Source organism: Ascaphus truei, unplaced genomic scaffold (genome assembly GCF_040206685.1).
Source record: "Ascaphus truei isolate aAscTru1 unplaced genomic scaffold, aAscTru1.hap1 HAP1_SCAFFOLD_588, whole genome shotgun sequence".
NCBI classification, from domain to species: Eukaryota; Metazoa; Chordata; class Amphibia; order Anura; family Ascaphidae; genus Ascaphus; species Ascaphus truei.
In genome coordinates, this window is record NW_027456920.1 from 64,196 (window position 1) to 79,238 (window position 15,043).

The 15,043-nt window shown below is 50.9% G+C and overlaps 1 long non-coding RNA gene across 3 annotated transcripts in view; it reads right to left on the reverse strand.

Annotated features, from left to right (window-relative positions):
* LOC142485399 (uncharacterized) overlaps positions 1-15,043 on the reverse strand; it is an 87,271-nt gene that overhangs the window by 31,378 nt on the left and 40,850 nt on the right. The gene's annotated exons all lie outside the window — the stretch shown is intronic.

The window sequence follows — 15,043 nt, forward strand, 5'->3', positions numbered from 1 at the left end:
CTGGACCAGGGATACAGTAGGGGTCTTTTAAAGAGGGCTTACCAAAGAGCAGCAGCTACTCCAAGACATATACTGTTGACCAAGGGCCAAAGACAACTTACTAATGGTGACAACACCATTAGATTCATTGGGACATTCAACAATCAGTGGTCAGCCATAAAAAAAACATTTTTAAGAGACACTGGCATCTATTGATGCAAGGCGATGACTTTAAACAGGTTCTTAGATCAACTCCTACAATGACATGTAGGAGGGCGAAGAATTTGAAGGACAGGCTTGTTCATAGTCACTATCAGAAGCCACGTGTAAAAACCTGGCTGGAAGACCGCATACCTCGGGGGTCTTACCCTTGTTGTAGATGTAAGGCCTGTGCTTATACCTCAGTCACAAAACATTTCACTGACTTGAACAAAACAAGAATTTACCCTATAAAGGAATATATTAACTGTTTGACTACAGGAGTAATATATCTTATATCATGTAAATGCGGCAAACAATACGTCGGTAAGACGCACAGACCATTGAAAGTAAGGATACTTGAACCCTTTGGTTCTGTGAGAAACCGCATTGATACTCCTGTATAAAGACATGTTATTAACAAACATGATGGCAAGGCTGGATGCCTACATTTTTGTGGGATTGAACATGTTCCACGGGTACCAAGGAAGGGAGATTAGGACAGGCTGTTGATGCAGAGAGAATGTAGATGGATTTACACCCTAGGGACTCTAAGCCCCAATGGATTGAATGAAGGGTATATGTATAACTCATTCCTCTAAGATATTGATATAACACTCTAGGGAGTTATTACTCTACCTATACCTTAATAGTAAAGAGGTCCCTATTATATTATACTATATATATGTTTGTAGACATGATTTCTTTAAAGTATATGTCACATATACTAGTCTATAGAGTTGGCATTTTAGGGTTGTGGGGATCCAGGGATACAGTGAGTGGGATAACACTCACCGGACCCGTTTTGACTATTAGAGGTGGACCCATTTAAAGTTCACTCACTCCTACACCTTCCTATCACTATTGAACACATTTAACACAAATCACTATAAAATGGGAATTCTCTCTATAATACTAACACTATTGGATTTTTATTTTATATTATATTTTATTTTAATATTTACATATACTTTTCGATGTATTACTTTTAGATTATATCACTTTATCACATTACAACACTCGGCATATAGACCTCGATACCATGGGCTAAAGCATGAGGGTCCCATACACACACTTTATATACACACAGGTTGTGTGATCCCTTCCTTTGTGTTCTCCCGTGAGAAAATATGTCAGTTTATGTTTTTTAGATCTAATTATGAAGCTGGCCTAGCCTGAATGGGTGGCACAGCAGATGACCGGGGGGCACAGCAGATGACCGGGGGGCTCAGCCTCCCCGAACCGGATTGGTCGCAAGAGCAGCCGGGGAAGGGGTATTAGGCATAAAACCGGCAGCCAGGAGGGAGGTGCGGCCTCTTGCTCCTGGCTTGCCACAGATGGTGTAGCGTCCCTCTCCTCTCCTGCAAGGTTAAGATACGACCCAGGCAACCGCCCTCCCGTATTGCCACGCTTTTCGAATTGGTGCGCGAGGGGGGGGGGGGGGGACGGGATTCAGGGAGGAGAGGGACTCCATGGTGCCCCCCGTCCTCCATCTGCAGCGTGCGGGCGCGATCCTATCCCATGCAGCGGTTTATCGGCTTCTAGTGGGGTGGTCCGGGGGCTGCGCGTGGCCTGCTCGGGATGCAGAGGTACAGCTGCTTCCCCTTCCCCCAGTGCCAACGCGGTGCTGCTGCACAGGCACTTAGGTGCTCCGAGCGTTTGGGCTCTGGTCTGTCTGCCCCCATCCGGGCCGGAGTGCAGGGGGGAGCGATCAGCTGGGGAAGGAGGAGAGGCACCGGAACTGGGGGGAAAGCACAGGAGGCGGGCCACTTCTCACCCCCACACCATTGGCGGGGAGGAGGCAGAGCGGGTAGCCGGGGGAATCACCCAGTGCGGGAGGCGGGTGCGCGGGTCTCCCACGTGGCGCTGCTCCTGGCGATAGGGCCAGCACCAGGGGGGAGAATGGGCAGGGGAACAGGACACTGGCAGGCGAGACATGCCGGGGGGAGTTTAAGGACATGCATAAGGGTCTGCTTTCCTGCACCCCAGGGTTAATTTGTGTATATGTGCATAGGTTATGGGTGTATATAGGTAGGTAGGTAGGTATGTATTGGGTATATGGGGTAGAGGTGAGTGGGTACGCTTATGTGCACAGATATATAGGTGTGGGATATAGGGGCATATATATGTATAAGTTGCGTGTATATATAGATATGTATATGTGGGCGGGTATGTATGTGGATATAGATATAGTTATGTAGGAGGTTGGTGTGGGTACATGAGTGTATGTATAGGTGAGTATATGTGGATATAAGGGGCATGGGTTGCGCATATATAGGCTTGGACAGGGCGGTATATGCGGACAGAGGTATGTATACGGGGCGGGCATGCATAGGGAGGGGCGTAGGCAAGGTGGGATATACAGATACGGGGTTACACACGCTCTGCCTTAAATCGGGGGGACTATCACAAGCGGGACCCTGGAGGCAGGGATCCTATTGGGGGATTGGTCAGGGGTTGCTTTCGGGCACGGTGGAGTGGCTCCGACTGGCCGTGGGTTAGGATGGCCGGGTAAGGGAGGTTAAATCCAGGGGTGACTTGGTTGTCTCCATGCACTCAGGCAAGGGGTTGGGATCGGGTTCGGCCCTCAACATAGCTCATTGCTCCCAGATATATTTTCCACACAAAAAAATAAGTTGATATACAGGGGTAACATGTAATTTTGTTATTACAGCAGTCGCACAGTAAGGCCAGCGCATAGGCAAAGCACAGCGCTATCGGGAATGTCATTACAGGCCAGTACGATGCGGCTCTTGGCACAAGCACAGGACCACTACGAGGGGCGGTTGCACCAGCAATTGTGGGCACTGACGCAGGGATCCGGGAGCAACCAAGCAGGGTCAAGCAGCAGGGAAAGCGCTCAAGCGGGTTCGGAGGCTATGTGTGCCGAGGCATGGCCGTCATCAAGTGACGTAAGTCGGTCCTAGCGGACGAAAGGTGGCGGTTGGTCAACAACAAAAAAAAAAAGTGTGCGTATATTTATGTATATAGAATATTTATGTATATAGATATATATGTGTATGTATGAGCATGGGAATGAGGTCCAACACGGACGGAAGATCCCACCGCCGGGCGCGGGGATAGCGGTGTGGATCTGGCCGCGAGCTGAATGACAGACGGCCATGGGAGGGGCGAAGGGCGCCCAAGGAGGATTAGCGGAGCACGTGGGGCCAACAGCGGGCACGTGCGGGGGCGGGGAGCTGGAGCCCCGGATGGCGGACTTACGATTAGAAAATGATGAATCCTGTGGGGGGTTTCTTTCAACCTTGTTTTCTCTTACAGGAAAGGCGGGAGCGGTCGGGACACTGTCGACCTCACTTTGCGGCGCTGGTACGTTGTCCACGGCTCGTAAGCAGACGGGGCGCCCCATCGAGCCTGCAAATAAAACTCGGAGGGGCAAGGACTTCGAGGTTGGTTCCGACAGGTGGTTCACATCGCCGGCGGGGACCGGGACACCAAAGGGTAAGCGTAAGAGAACTACGCATTTAGGGGGGGCTGCCTTGCCAGGCATCAGCGGTTCCCCGATACCGGACAGTTTGGTAGCGGGGGCGGCGGGCAATGCCGAGGCGAGATTGATCAGCGTAATGGAAAAGGGCGTTCAGGCGGCGTTACTTGCGGCAGGCATAGGCAAGACAAGCGAGGCACAAGGAGGAACAGCAGCAGGGGGGACCCCGGAGCAGGAAGCACGTCAGCAAGGATTACACAGGAGCAGGCTTCAGTGGGGGAGGAAGGCGCTAGTGGGGGGCGCGAGCAGCGTAGGACCAGCAGTTACTCAGGTTGCAGCAGCAGGGAACGGGAGTAACGGCAGCAGCTAGCGCAGTAGGAGGAGCAGCGGAAGGGACGGTGATCGTGGTGCCAGTAGCGGCATCAGGATCAAAGAGGGTGGGGGATGCGGGATATGGGGATTCGTACACAGCGGTCACCCGATCACTGGGCGCGCATCTGTCAAACGAGGTGAAGGAAACAATTTGGGCGAGGGACTATGTTGAGTTACTGACGTTGCTTCCCGGGTACAATGACGTGGTAATGAAATCCGAGAAGGGGAGGCCAAGAAGAACGATATAGAAAGACGGTTGTACCCACGCACTTTGAGTAACTAGGTGCAGGCGTTTGGGATATTGGCGGGCGTGGCGGGGGAAAAGGAGTTGCAATTATGCTCCACGTTGTTCAAATACCAGGACATAATCAGGAAGGCGTTCCAAAAATACGGGGGATTGGGATGGTGGACATACGACGTAGAATTCAGGCAAAGTATGCAGGAGAGTGGTTACGTGGGACCGTAATGATGTTGACTTATATTTAGAACACATTTCGGGGGGAGGAGGTTCATCCTCTCGTGGGGCAGGCTCTCAGGGGGACATGTTCAGTAACAATCCACAGGAGGGTTCGGAATGGTTCGCGCGGCCGGCAGGAAGGGGGCGCGCAGTTGGTAAACAGTCGGGCATATGCTGGGGATTTAATGAGTCAAAATGCAGATTCCTCAACTGTCATTTCCAACACACCTGCGCCAGGGTTCGGGTGCCAGCACCCCAAGACAAAATGTTACAAGAAGGACAGTAATGGGTTTAAGGGAACAGGACAGCAGGATGGTGTGAACGACAATTTCGGTAGAGACAATGGCGCCTTGGCGGGAAAGACACCCAATAAAAGGGCAGCCGAGTTATGGCAGAAGGGTTCAGGGAGGCAGCGAGCAAGGGTATGGCGGTACGGGCCTGATTTAAGGGGGGGGTCAATACCGCAATTTTATAGAAGGGTTCAGAACAACTCTTGGGTGAAGTCATAAAAATCTTGAACCTCAATGAACATAATCTCAAACTAACCCATGAGGTTAATAAAGAATCTTTACATTTCCTTGATTTGACAATTACAAAAGGCCTTGATGGGAGAATAAATATGTCTATCTTTAGGAAACAGACTGCAACAAACAGCCTGTTTAGAGCAGATAGTCACCATCCTACACATACCATTTTCAACATTCCTACGGGTCAATTCCTTCAACTGCGGAGAAACTGTTCTACTACTAGTGAATTTATGAAACAGTCAAGGGATATGACCAATAGATTCCTGGACCATGGATACAGTAGGGGTCTTTTAAAGAGGGCTTACCAAAGAGCAGCAGCTACTCCAAGACATATACTGTTGACCAAGAGCCAAAGACAACTTACTAATGGTGACAACACCATTAGATTCATTGGGACATTCAACAATCAGTGGTCAGCCATAAAAAAAACATTTTTAAGAGACACTGGCATCTATTGATGCAAGGCGATGACTTTAAATAGGTTCTTAGATCAACTCCTACAATGACATGTAGGAGGGCGAAGAATTTGAAGGACAGGCTTGTTCATAGTCACTATCAGAAGCCACGTGTAAAAACCTGGCTGGAAGACCACATACCTCGGGGGTCTTACCCTTGTTGTAGATGTAAGGCCTGTGCTTATACCTCAGTCACAAAACATTTCACTGACTTGAACAAAACAAGAATTTACCCTATAAAGGAATATATTAACTGTTTGACTACAGGAGTAATATATCTTATATCATGTAAATGCGGCAAACAATACGTCGGTAAGATGCACAGACCATTGAAAGTAAGGATACTTGAACCCTTTGGTTCTGTGAGAAACCGCATTGATACTCCTGTATAAAGACATGTTATTAACAAACATGATGGCAAGGCCGGATGCCTACATTTTTGTGGGATTGAACATGTTCCACGGGTACCAAGGATGGGAGATTGGGACAGGCTGTTGATGCAGAGAGAATGTAGATGGATTTACACTTTAGGGACTCTAAGCCCCAATGGATTGAATGAAGGGTATATGTATAACTCATTCCTCTAAGATATTGATATAACACTCTAGGGAGTTATTACTCTACCTATACCTTAATAGTAAAGAGGTCCCTATTATATTATACTATATATATGTTTGTAGACATGATTTCTTTAAAGTATATGTCACATATACTAGTCTATAGAGTTGGCATTTTAGGGTTGTGGGGATCCAGGGATACAGTGAGTGGGATAACACTCACCGGACCCGTTTTGACTATTAGAGGTGGACCCATTTAAAGTTCACTCACTCCTACACCTTCCTATCACTATTGAACACATTTAACACAAATCCCTATAAAATGGGAATTCTCTCTATAATACTAACACTATTGGATTTTTATTTTATATTATATTTTATTTTAATATTTACATATACTTTTCGATGTATTACTTTTAGATTATATCACTTTATCACATTACAACACTCGGCATATAGACCTCGATACCATGGGCTAAAGCATGAGGGTCCCATACACACACTTTATATACACACAGGTTGTGTGATCCCTTCCTTTGTGTTCTCCCGTGAGAAAATATGTCAGTTAATGTTTTTAGATGTAATTATGAAGCTGGCCTAGCCTGAATGGGTGGCACAGCAGATGACCGGGGGGCACAGCAGATGACCGGGGGGCTCAGCCTCCCCGAACCGGATTGGTCGGAAGAGCAGCCAGGGAAGGGGTATTAGGCATAAAACCGGCAGCCAGGAGGGAGGTGCGGCCTCTTGCTCCTGGCTTGCCACAGATGGTGTAGCGTCCCTCTCCTCTCCTGCAAGGTTAAGGTACGACCCAGGCTACCCCCCTCCCGTATTGCCACGCTTTTCGAATTGGTGCGCGAGGGGGGGGGACAGGATTCAGGGAGGAGAGGGACTCTATGGTGCCCCCCGTCCTCCATCTGCAGGGTGCGGGCGCGATCCTATCCCGTGCAGCGGTTTATCGGCTTCTAGTGCGGCGGTCCGGGGGCTGCGCGTGGCCTGCTCGGGATGCAGAGGTACAGCTGCTTCCCCTTCCCCCAGTGCCAACGCGGTGCTGCTGCACAGGCACTTAGGTGCTCCGAGCGTTTGGGCTCTGGTCTGTCCGCCCCCATCCGGGCCGGAGTGCCGGGGGGAGCGATCAGCTGGGGAAGGAGGAGAGGCACCGGAACTGGGGGGAAAGCACAGGAGGCGGGCCACTTCTCACCCCCACACCATTGGCGGGGAGGAGGCAGAGCGGGTAGACGGGGGAATCACCCAGTGCGGGAGGCGAGTGCGCGGGTCTCTCGCGTGGCGCTGCTCCTGGCGATAGGGCCAGCACCAGGGGGGAGAATGGGCAGGGGAACAGGACACTGGCAGGCGAGACATGCCGGGGGGAGTTTAAGGACATGCATAAGGGTCTGCTTTCCTGCACCCCAGGTTTAATTTGTGTATATGTGCATAGGTTATGGGTGTATATAGGTAGGTAGGTATGTATGTATTGGGTATATGGGGTAGAGGTGAGTGGGTACGCTTATGTGCACAGATATATAGGTGTGGGATATAGGGGCATATATATGTATAAGTTGCGTGTATATATAGATATGTATATGTGGGCGGGTATGTATGTGGATATAGATATGGTTATGTAGGAGGTTGGTGTGGGTACATGAGTGTATGTATAGGTGAGTATATGTGGATATAAGGGGCATGGGTTGCGCATATATAGGCTTGGACAGGGTGGTATATGCGGACAGAGGTATGTATACGGAGCGGGCATGCATAGGGAGGGGCGTAGGCAAGGTGGGATATACAGATACGGGGTTACACACCCTCTGCCTTAAATCGGGGGGACTATCACAGACGGGACCCTGGAGGCAGGGATCCTATTGGGGGATTGGTCAGGGGTTGCTTTCGGGCACGGTGGAGTGGCTCCGACTGGCCGTGGGTTAGGATGGCCGGGTAAGGGAGGTTAAATCCAGGGGTGACTTGGTTGTCTCCATGCACTCAGGCAAGGGGTCGGGATCGGGTTCGGCCCTCAACATAGCTCATTGCTCCCAGATATATTTTCCACCAGAAAAAATAAGTTGATATGCAGGGGTAACATGTAATTTTGTTATTACAGCAGTCGCACAGTAAGGCCAGCGCATAGGCAAAGCACAGCGCTATCGGGAATGTCATTACAGGCCAGTACGATGCAGCTCTTGGCAGAAGCACAGGACCACTACGAGGGGCGGTTGCACCAGCAATTGTGGGCACTGACGCAGGGATCCGGGAGCAACCAAGCAGGGTCAAGCAGCAGGGTAAGCGCTCAAGCGGGTTCCGAGGCTATGTGTGCCGAGGCATGGCCGTCATCAAGTGACGTAAGGCGGTCCTAGCGGACGGAACGTGGCGGTTGGTCAACAACAAAAAAAAAGTGTGCGTATATTTATGTATATAGAATATTTATGTATATAGATATATATGTGTATGTATGAGTATGGGAATGAGATCCAACACGGACGGAAGATCCCACCGCCGGGCGCGGGGATAGCGGTGTGGATCTGGCCGCGAGCTGAATGACAGACGGCCATGGGAGGGGCGAAGGGCGCCCAAGGAGGATTAGCGGAGCACGTGGGGCCAACAGCGGGCACGTGCGGGGGCGGGGAGCTGGAGCCCCGGATGGCGGACTTACGATTAGAAAATGATGAATCCTGTGGGGGGTTTCTTTCAACCTTGTTTTCGCTTACAGGAAAGGCGGGAGCGGTCGGGACACTGTCGACCTCACTTTGCGGCGCTGGTACGTTGTCCACGGCTCGTAAGCAGACGGGGCGCCCCGTCGAGCCTGCAAATAAAACTCGGAGGGGCAAGGACTTCGAGGTTGGTCCCGACAGGTGGTTCACATCGCCGGCGGGGACCGGGACACCAAAGGGTAAGCGTAAGAGAACTACGCATTTAGGGGGGGCTGCCTTGCCAGGCATTAGCGGTTCCCCGATACCGGACAGTTTGGTAGCGGGGGCGGCGGGCAATGCCAAGGCGAGATTGATCAGCGTAATGGAAAAGGGCGTTCAGGCGGCGTTACTTGCGGCAGGCATAGGCAAGACAAGCGAGGCACAAGGAGGAACAGCAGCAGGGGGGACCCCAGAGCAGGAAGCACGTCAGCAAGGATTACACAGGAGCAGGCTTCAGTGGGGGAGGAAGGCGCTAGTGGGGGGCGTGAGCAGCGCAGGACCAGCAGTTACTCAGGTTGCAGCAGCAGGGAACGGGAGTAACGGCAGCAGCTAGCGCAGTAGGAGGAGCAGCGGAAGGGACGGTGATCGTGGTGCCAGTAGCGGCATCAGGGTCAAAGAGGGTGGGGGATGCGGGATATCGGGATTCGTACACAGCGGTCACCCGATCACTGGGCGCGCATCTGTCAAACGAGGTGAAGGAAAGAATTTGGGCGAGGGACTATGTTGAGTTACTGACGTTGCTTCCCGGGTACAATGACGCGGTAGCGAAATCCGAGAACAAAGGAGAGGCCAAGAAGAACGATATAGAAAGACGGTTGTACCCACGCACTTTCAGTAACTAGGTGCACGCGTTTGGGATATTGGCGGGCGTGGCGGGCGAAAAGGAGCTGCAATTATGCTCCACGTTGTTCAAATACCAGGACATAATCAGGAAGGCGTTCCAAAAATACGGGGGATTGGGATGGTGGACATACGACGTAGAATTCAGGCAAAGTATGCAGGAGAGTGGTTACGTGGGACCGTAATGATGTTGACTTATATTTAGAACACATTTCGGGGGGAGGAGGTTCATCCTCTCGTGGGGCAGGCTCTCAGGGGGACATGTTCAGTAACAATCCACAGGAGGGTTCGGAATGGTTCGCGCGGCCGGCAGGAAGGGGGGCGCGCAGTTGGTAAACAGTCGGGCATATGCTGGGGATTTAATGAGTCAAAATGCAGATTCCTCAACTGTCATTTCCAACACACCTGAGCCAGGGTTCGGGTGCCAGCACCCCAAGACAAAATGTTACAAGAAGGACAGTAATGGGTTTAAGGGAACAGGACAGCAGGATGGCGTGAACGACAATTTCGGTAGAGACAATGGCGCCTTGGCGGGAAAGACACCCAATAAAAGGGCAGCCGAGTTATGGCAGAAGGGTTCAGGGAGGCAGCGAGCAAGGGTATGGCGGTACGGGCCTGATTAAAGGGGGGGTCAAGACCGCAATTTTATAGAAGGGTTCAGAACAACTCTTGGGTGAAGTCATAAAAATCTTGAACCTCAATGAACATAATCTCAAACTAACCCATGAGGTTAATAAAGAATCTTTACATTTCCTTGATTTGACAATTACAAAAGGCCTTGATGGGAGAATAAATATGTCTATCTTTAGGAAACAGACTGCAACAAACAGCCTGTTTAGAGCAGATAGTCACCATCCTACACATACCATTTTCAACATTCCTACGGGTCAATTCCTTCAACTGCGGAGAAACTGTTCTACTACTAGTGAATTTATGAAACAGTCAAGGGATATGACCAATAGATTCCTGGACCATGGATACAGTAGGGGTCTTTTAAAGAGGGCTTACCAAAGAGCAGCAGCTACTCCAAGACATATACTGTTGACCAAGAGCCAAAGACAACTTACTAATGGTGACAACACCATTAGATTCATTGGGACATTCAACAATCAGTGGTCAGCCATAAAAAAAACATTTTTAAGAGACACTGGCATCTATTCATGCAAGGCGATGACTTTAAATAGGTTCTTAGATCAACTCCTACAATGACATGTAGGAGGGCGAAGAATTTGAAGGACAGGCTTGTTCATAGTCACTATCAGAAGCCACGTGTAAAAACCTGGCTGGAAGACCACATACCTCGGGGGTCTTACCCTTGTTGTAGATGTAAGGCCTGTGCTTATACCTCAGTCACAAAACATTTCACTGACTTGAACAAAACAAGAATTTACCCTATAAAGGAATATATTAACTGTTTGACTACAGGAGTAATATATCTTATATCATGTAAATGCGGCAAACAATACGTCGGTAAGATGCACAGACCATTGAAAGTAAGGATACTTGAACCCTTTGGTTCTGTGAGAAACCGCATTGATACTCCTGTATAAAGACATGTTATTAACAAACATGATGGCAAGGCCGGATGCCTACATTTTTGTGGGATTGCACATGTTCCACGGGTACCAAGGAAGGGAGATTGGGACAGGCTGTTGATGCAGAGAGAATGTAGATGGATTTACACTTTAGGGACTCTAAGCCCCAATGGATTGAATGAAGGGTATATGTATAACTCATTCCTCTAAGATATTGATATAACACTCTAGGGAGTTATTACTCTACCTATACCTTAATAGTAAAGAGGTCCCTATTATATTATACTATATATATGTTTGTAGACATGATTTCTTTAAAGTATATGTCACATATACTAGTCTATAGAGTTGGCATTTTAGGGTTGTGGGGATCCAGGGATACAGTGAGTGGGATAACACTCACCGAACCCGTTTTGACTATTAGAGGTGGACCCATTTAAAGTTCACTCACTCCTACACCTTCCTATCACTATTGAACACATTTAACACAAATCACTATAAAATGGGAATTCTCTCTATAATACTAACACTATTGGATTTTTATTTTATATTATATTTTATTTTAATATTTACATATACTTTTCGATGTATTACTTTTAGATTATATCACTTTATCACATTACAACACTCGGCATATAGACCTCGATACCATGGGCTAAAGCATGAGGGTCCCATACACACACTTTATATACACACAGGTTGTGTGATCCCTTCCTTTGTGTTCTCCCGTGAGAAAATATGTCAGTTAATGTTTTTAGATGTACTGTAATTATGAAGCTGGCCTAGCCTGAATGGGTGGCACAGCAGATGACCGGGGGGCACAGCAGATGACCGGGGGGCTCAGCCTCCCCGAACCGGATTGGTCGCAAGAGCAGCCAGGGAAGGGGTATTAGGCATAAAACCGGCAGCCAGGAGGGAGGTGCGGCCTCTTGCTCCTGGCTTGCCACAGATGGTGTAGCGTCCCTCTCCTCTCCTGCAAGGTTAAGGTACGACCCAGGCAACCCCCCTCCCGTATTGCCACGCTTTTCGAATTGGTGCGCGAGGGGGGGGGGGGGGCGGGATTCAGGGAGGAGAGGGACTCCGTGGTGCCCCCCGTCCTCCATCTGCAGCGTGCGGGCGCGATCCTATCCCGTGCAGCGGTTTATCGGCTTCTAGTGCGGCGGTCTCGGGGGCTGCGCGTGGCCTGCTCGGGATGCAGAGGTACAGCTGCTTCCCCTTCCCCCAGTGCCAACGCGGTGCTGCTGCACAGGCACTTAGGTGCTCCGAGCGTTTGGGCTCTGGTCTGTCCGCCCCCATCCGGGCCGGAGTGCCGGGGGGAGCGATCAGCTGGGGAAGGAGGAGAGGCACCGGAACTGGGGGGAAAGCACAGGAGGCGGGCCACTTCTCACCCCCACACCATTGGCGGGGAGGAGGCAGAGCGGGTAGCCGAGGGAATCACCCAGTGCGGGAGGCGAGTGCGCGGGTCTCCAAGGGGGGAGAATGGGCAGGGGAACAGGACACTGGCAGGCGAGACATGCCGGGGGGAGTTTAAGGACATGCATAAGGGTCTGCTTTCCTGCACCCCAGGGTTAATTTGTGTATATGTGCATAGGTTATGGGTGTATATAGGTAGGTAGGTAGGTATGTATTGGGTATATGGGGTAGAGGTGAGTGGGTACGCTTATGTGCACAGATATATAGGTGTGGGATATAGGGGCATATATGTGTATAAGTTGCGTGTATATATAGATATGTATATGTGGGCGGGTATGTATGTGGATATAGATATGGTTATGTAGGAGGTTGGTGTGGGTACATGAGTGTATGTATAGGTGAGTATATGTGGATATAAGGGGCATGGGTTGCGCATATATAGGCTTGGACAGGGCGGTATATGCGGACAGAGGTATGTATACGGGGCGGGCATGCATAGGGAGGGGCGTAGGCAAGGTGGGATATACAGATACAGGGTTACACACGCTCTGCCTTAAATCGGGGGGACTATCACAGGCGGGACCCTGGAGGCAGGGATCCTATTGGGGGATTGGTCAGGGGTTGCTTTCGGGCACGGTGGAGTGGCTCCGACTGGCCGTGGGTTAGGATGGCCGGGTAAGGGAGGTTAAATCCAGGGGTGACTTGGTTGTCTCCATGCACTCAGGCAAGGGGTCGGGATCGGGTTCGGCCCTCAACATAGCTCATTGCTCCCAGATATATTATCCACACAAAAAAATAAGTTGATATACAGGGGTAACATGTAATTTTGTTATTACAGCAGTCGCACAGTAAGGCCAGCGCATAGGCAAAGCACAGCGCTATCGGGAATGTCATTACAGGCCAGTACGATGCGGCTCTTGGCAGAAGCACAGGACCACTACGAGGGGCGGTTGCACCAGCAATTGTGGGCACTGACGCAGGGATCCGGGAGCAACCAAGCAGGGTCAAGCAGCAGGGAAAGCGCTCAAGCGGGTTCGGAGGCTATGTGTGCCGAGGCATGGCCGTCATCAAGTGACGTAAGGCGGTCCTAGCGGACGAAAGGTGGCGGTTGGTCAACCAAAAAAAATGTGTGCGTATATTTATGTATATAGAATATTTATGTATATAGATATATATGTGTATGTATGAGCATGGGAATGAGATCCAACACGGACGGAAGATCCCACCGCCGGGCGCGGGGATAGCGGTGTGGATCTGGCCGCGAGCTGAATGACAGACGGCCATGGGAGGGGCGAAGGGCGCCCAAGGAGGATTAGCGGAGCACGTGGGGCCAACAGCGGGCACGTGCGGGGGCGGGGAGCTGGAGCCCCGGATGGCGGACTTACGATTAGAAAATGATGAATCCTGTGGGGGGTTTCTTTCAACCTTGTTTCCTCTTACAGGAAAGGCGGGAGCGGTCGGGACACTGTCGACCTCGCTTTGCGGCGCTGGTACGTTGTCCACGGCTCGTAAGCAGACGGGGCGCCCCATCGAGCCTGGAAATAAAACTCGGAGGGGCAAGGACTTCGAGGTTGGTCCCGACAGGTGGTTCACATCGCCGGTGGGGACCGGGACACCAAAGGGTAAGCGTAAGAGAACTACGCATTTAGGGGGGGCTGCCTTGCCAGGCATCAGCGGTTCCCCGATACCGGACAGTTTGGTAGAGGGGGCGGCGGGCAATGCCAAGGCGAGATTGATCAGCGTAATGGAAAAGGGCGTTCAGGCGGCGTTACTTGCGGCAGGCATAGGCAAGACAAGCGAGGCACAAGGAGGAACAGCAGCAGGGGGGACCCCGGAGCAGGAAGCACGTCAGCAAAGATTACACAGGAGCAGGCTTCAGTGGGGGAGGAAGGCGCTAGTGGGGGGCGCGAGCAGCGCAGGACCAGCAGTTACTCAGGTTGCAGCAGCAGGGAACGGGAGTAACGGCAGCAGCTAGCGCAGTAGGAGGAGCAGCGGAAGGGACGGTGATCGTGGTGCCAGTAGCGGCATCAGGGTCAAAGAGGGTGGGGGATGCGGGATATGGGGATTCGTACACAGCAGTCACCCGATCCCTGGGCGCGCATCTGTCAAACGAGGTGAAGGAAAGAATTTGGGCGAGGGACTATGTTGAGTTACTGACGTTGCTTCCCGGGTACAATGACGCGGTAGCGAAATCCGAGAAGAAAGGGGAGGCCAAGAAGAACGATATAGAAAGACGGTTGTACCCACGCACTTTCGGTAACTAGGTGCAGGCGTTTGGGATATTGGCGGGCGTGGCGGGCGAAAAGGAGCTGCAATTATGCTCCACGTTGTTCAAATACCAGGACATAATCAGGAAGGCGTTCCAAAAATACGGGGGATTGGGATGGTGGACATACGACGTAGAATTCAGGCAAAGTACGCAGGAGAGTGGTTACGTGGGACCGTAAGGATGTTGACTTATATTTAGAACACATTTCGGGGGGAGGAGGTTCATCCTCTCGTGGGGCAGGCTCTCAGGGGGACATGTTCAGTAACAATCCACAGGAGGGTTCGGAATGGTTCGCGCGGCCGGCAGGAAGGGGGC